The sequence below is a fragment of the Chrysochloris asiatica genome, unplaced genomic scaffold, assembly GCF_000296735.1.
Source record: "Chrysochloris asiatica unplaced genomic scaffold, ChrAsi1.0 scaffold00028, whole genome shotgun sequence".
Taxonomy (NCBI): Eukaryota; Metazoa; Chordata; class Mammalia; order Afrosoricida; family Chrysochloridae; genus Chrysochloris; species Chrysochloris asiatica.
Genome location: NW_006408546.1, coordinates 21254291 through 21260046, shown reverse-complemented (window position 1 = coordinate 21260046; position 5756 = coordinate 21254291). Strand labels below are relative to the sequence as shown.

The 5756-nt window shown below is 39.7% G+C and overlaps 1 pseudogene; it reads left to right on the top strand.

Annotated features, from left to right (window-relative positions):
- The first annotated feature begins 1289 nt into the window (after window positions 1–1289).
- On the top strand, window positions 1290–1623 carry LOC102820727 (annotated as a pseudogene).
- Window positions 1624–5756: the final 4133 nt, after the last annotated feature.

Here is a 5756-nt window from a genome sequence, read left to right as displayed (position 1 = left end):
TATTCTAGATAATGGTATCAATACAACAATGTTAAATAATAATAACCACTTGAAATTGTATACACAAGACACTATACTCTTTAGACATTATTCCGCAAATATAATCAAGACTATTTGTATTAACGTTCGTACAAATATACAGACAGACACACCTTCTACCAGAGAAGGAACATTCATGAGCACTTGCCACATACAACCACTGAAGGTTCATTTTACTCACATTGCACTCTTTGTATCCCTCTAATGCATCTGTCACAACTATGTGTCTTCTGTCTCCTCTGCTAGACGGTAAACTCCATAGAAGCAGACTAAGTATGGCTTGAGCAATTGCTGACATAGACACTCAAGAAAATTGACCTAATTAATCTTCTCTACCTCCTTGTTGCCATTTTATAGGCGTTCAGAGACTAAGCAAGTTACCAGCATCCACAGACCTAGGATGTGGCAAAGCGATGCTGAAATACTACTCTGCGACTTGAAGGCTCCTTCCACTGTGCTTCACCTGTGCCCACAGAAATAGCCATGTGTCTTCTCTAATTACATAAAATCTCACTTTTCAATGGCTAGAAAATTTCAGCCATCATTTAAAATGTTGAGCTTAGCATAATATTTTTGGCAATAAAAATAACATTTTTAAATGGTCACCATTTCTCACCTCCAAGATAAAATTTCATTATGTTATTGCCTGAAGATATACAGCAAGAATTGGTTATGGTGCAAACAACCTCTTATATGAGTTTGCTTGAAGCATCATTTTAAATTATGTTTAATGCAGAAATAAAATAGTTAAATATAAAAACTAAATTCTAAATATGCTTCAAAGCAAGACTGGGAAGTAGAAATGAAAGGAATGTTTTCCCTCAAATTTACCTCACAGGGCTACTCTACTTTCCCTCTCAATTTAGAGTGGGTTTGGCAGGGATGAGGAACCTTTTTTCTGCCAAAAACTTATAGCATCATTCACGGGCCATTCAAAATTATCAACTTAAAAATTAGCCTGCTATCTTTGTATGAACTCATCCCTAATGGATGAGTCCTGGTGTGGTGCTGTGGGTTAATGCGCCAGACTGCAAAGCCGTTTGAACTGCAAGGTCAGCAGTTCAAGCTCACCAGCTGCTCCTCGGAAATCCTATACAGGGTCGCTATGGGTCAGAACTGACTCAACAACACTAAACAACAGCAATGTGAGGCTACAGAGTTACTGTACGAAAAGGAAATGGTTAATGTTCAACCATTTCAAGAGGTAGCATATGATCAAGACCCAATGATGGCTTCATTCTTGGGTCAAAATGGCTGGCAGGTCCACGGTTGCAGCATCAGGCCGGTGTCTGGACAGTATCTGAAAATGGTTTATAATGCTACAGGGTTCAATAAGCTCGGGTTAATGCAAGATGATACCATTTACGAGAATGAAGATGTAAAAGAAGCCATAAGAAGACTTTCTGAGACACCATATAATGACCAGATGTTTCGCATTAAGAGAGCACTGGACCTGTCCATGAGGCTGCAGATCTTACCTAAAAACAGTGGACAAATTTTGAAAAGGATAAATTCTACCTTGAGCCATTCCTGAAAGAGATTATTTGGGAAAGAAAAGAGAAAGAAGTATGGGTAAAGAAATAATTATGTAATTGAAATCTGTGGATGCAGCTGTCCTCAAAGCATTCTTATGAAGTTCGTTAAACCTGAAATGTATAATTTAAGAACTATTTGGCCTGAAAACATATTAACTTTAAATAAATATCTATTGTAATCTTTATTGGACTTTTGGAGTACTGACCCTTATAATAAATCTTGACTAGTTAATTAAAAAAAAAAAAAAAAAACCCAATGACACTGAAGGAGGAAATCCAAGGTGCACTGAAATAATTGGCAAAGAACAAGGCACCAGGAATTGATGGAATAAAAACTGAAATATTTCAACAAAGTGAGGTGGCCCAGGAGGCACTCACTCATCTCTGCAAAAGAAATCTTGAAGACAACTATCTGGCCAACAGACTGGAAGAGATCCATATTGTGCCCATTCCAAAGAGAGGTGACCCAACAAAATGCGGAAATCATCGGACAATCTCTTTGATATCCCATGTGAGTAAAGTTTTGCCAAAGGTAATACAGAAACGGCTACAATCATACATTGACAGAGAACTTCCAGAGGTTCAAGCCGGATTCAGAAGAGGCCGAGGAATGAAGAATGTCCAATGGATCTTGGCTGAAACCAGAGAATATCAGAAAGATGTTTACCTGTGCTTTATTGACTATACAAAGGGTTTCAATTGTATGGATCATGACAAGCTATGGACAACATTGCGAAGTATGAGAATTCTGGAACACTTAATTGTACTCATGAGGAATCTGTACCTGGACCAAGAAGCAATTGTTCGACCAGAACATGAGAATGCTGAAAGTTTAAAATAAAGAAAGGTGTGCAACAAGGTTGTATTCTTTCACCATACTTACTCAACCTGTATGCTGAGCAAATCATCTGAGAAGCTGGATTCTATGAAGAAAAACATGGCATCAGGATTGGAGGAAGACTCATTAACAACCTGCGATATGCAGATGATACAACCTGGCTTGCTGAAAGTGAAGAGGACTTAAAACATTTACTGGTGAAGATCAAATAGCACAGCCTTTGGGATGGATTACATCTCAATGTAAAGAAAACAAAAATCCTTACCACTGGACCAATAAACATCATTCTTATCAAGGGAGAAAAGATTGAAGTTGTCAAGGACTTCATTCTTCTTGGATCAACTATCAACACTCATGGAAGCAGTAGTCAAAAGACGAAACGACGTATTGCATTAGGCAAATGTGCTGCACAAGACCTTTTCAAAGTGTTGAAGAGCAAAGATGTCAGCTTGAGGACTAAGGTGCGCCTGATCCAAGTCACGGTACTTTCAATAATCTCATATGCATGCGAAAGCTGGACAGTGAATAAGGAAGACCACGGAAGAATTGATGCCTATGAGTTATGGTGTTGGAGGAGAATATTGAAAGTGCCATGGGCTTCCAAAAGAACCAATAGATCCGTTTTGGAAGAAGTGCAGCAAGAGTGCTCCCTGGAGGCCAAGATGGCCAAACTTCATCTCTCATACTTTGGACATATTGTCAGGAGGGACCAGTCACTGGAGAAGGGCATCGTGTTTGGTAAGGTGGAGGGTCAGAGAAAAAGAGGAAGACCCCCAATGAGATGGAGTGGCCAAGTAGCAGCATCGATGGACTCAAATGTGGCAACAGTAATGAAGTTGGCCCAGGATTGGGCAGTGTTTTGTTCTGCTGTGCATAAGGTCGCTATGGGTCAGTACCAACTCGATGGCACCTAACAACAACAATGTGAGGCTAGGAGTCTGGTCTGGCACTGTAGGGTCAGCACTGGACTGTGAACCATAAGGTTGTCAGTTCAAACCCACCAGCGACTCCACTGAAACCGCATACAGGGTCACTATGAGTCGCAACCAACTTGATGGCACTTAACAACAACAGCATGATGGCTAGAACTGCGGTTGCATTGGCAGGGCTAGACCAAATGATTTCCCAGGCTTTATACAATTGTGGGCTAGACGTTTCCCAACCCTGATTTAGAGCATGAAAAAACAAAGTGGAGAAAATGACAAGGACTATTAGGTAGTTAAAGGTAGGAATAAAAGGGATGGAGATTAAAAATTTTAAAGTTAAGGAAAACAACCTAAAAATTCCTGCATGGTAATACAGGCTTCAAAAAATTGACAATATACAAAATAGCTAGCAAACATTGCATTTTAGAAATCAAGCAAATACTCTATATTTGCATATAGGTTATTGGACAGTTTTTAAAACTGGAGTACATGCTGTGCAATTTGCCCTGTTCCCCACTATCTGCTTTCTCTTTTTAGCATACTTCACTCATTTATAAAATCAGTTGGAATGTGTATAATTTAATTTTTCCAAACCCCAGTTTGCTGATTTGATAGACTCCACCCACTCTTCATTTATCAACATAATTAGGTTAACTCATTATGCAAAAATATTTGTTGTTGTTGTTAGGTGCTGTGATAGTTAGGATTCTGTGTCAATTTGACTGGCTTGCTTTGAAACCTAATACAAGCATAGTTACGTCTGTGATGAGTGGCTTGGAGCAGCCAATTAATTGCAGGGATGCTTCCCAAGATAACAGAAAGGCTCTCTCTGTCTTCCACTGGGAACCCAAGACTCTGAAATTTCCCTTGATAATAAATTTCCTTCTATATGTTGTTGTTAAGGGCCATCAAGTCATTTTGAACTAAAAGTGACCCTTTCTAGGGTTTCCAAGGAGCAGCTCGTCAGTTCGAACTGCCAACCTTGTGGTTCACAGTTCAGTGCTTATCCTACAGCAACATACCCAATGTGTTTCACTGGTTTTGCTTCTCTAGAAAACCCAGCCTAACTGAGGTTCTAAGGAAACAAAATCAAAAGGATGAGTTTTTACAAATTGTGTTCGAGTCTGACTAATTTTAAAGGCACTAAGAAGGATTTACACCCTCGGAAACCCTGTACAGGGTCGCTATGGGTCGGCTCCGACTCGAAGGCACTTAACAACAACAACAACAAGATACGGTGAAGTCATGTCTGACCTCCAGGTCACAAGAATTTACTTGGGGCTGATTTTGAGTTTGCTTCTTTTTTCCCCATGTGGAATCAGAGGAAGTCAGACATGATTCCACTTGGTTTAAGCAGCTGGTGTCAGGAGTGGGATTCATTGTAATGATCCCAGACTCTTGAAAGTATGAGGTTTTTCAGGAGAAAGAACCATGGGGCATGGGAAACTGGATTTTTAGATGATTCGTTAGAATTTTTTTGCCCGTAATAGCTGAAAGGAATATAAGGGATACGATGCTTTAAGCACAAACTTTAAGAGTTGCCTAGAGCTGATGTAATGCTGGTTATCCAGGATGGCTGATAGGGATCAAGGCCAACTGGAAGTCCAAGGTTATGTGCATATGAATGGCACTGTTCCAAAGGAGAAGAAAAGATTGAACTTGAGTGTTTTTTTAATAGGCTTATGTGTTGATTACCTTTTGGATATTGATTTCTCCAACCAGAGTCACTGTACAAAAGGAAATAGTTAATGTACAACCGTTTCAAGAGGTAGAATATGATGAAGAGCCAATGATACTGAAGGAAGAAGTCCAATGTGCACTGAAAGAACTGGCAAAGAACAAGGCACCAGGAATTGATGGAATAAAAATTGAAATCTTTCAACAAAGTGAGGTGGCACAGCAGGCACACACTCATCTCTGCCAAGAAAATTGGAGGACAACTATCTGGCCGACAGACTGGAAGAGATCCGTATTTGTGCACATTCCAAAGAGAGGTAACACAATAGAATACGTAAATCGAGGGACAATCTCTTTGATATCCCATGCGAGTAAAGTTTTGCTACAGGCAATACAGACAGCTACAATCATACATTGGCAGAGAACTTCCAAAGGTTCAAGCCGGATTCAGAAGAGACCGTGGAATGAGGGATATCATTGTTGATGTCCAATGGATCTTGGCAGAAAGCAGAGAATATCAGAAAGATGTTTATCTGTGCTTTACTGACTATGCAAAGGCTTTTGATTGTGTGGATCATGACAAGCTATGGACAACATTGCGAAGCATGAGTATTCTGGAACACTTAATTGTACTCAAGAGGAATCTGTACCTGGACCAAGAAGCAGTTGTTCGAACAGAACATGGGAACACTGAATGGTTTAAAATTAAAAAAGGTGTACGACAAGGTTGTATTCTTTCAC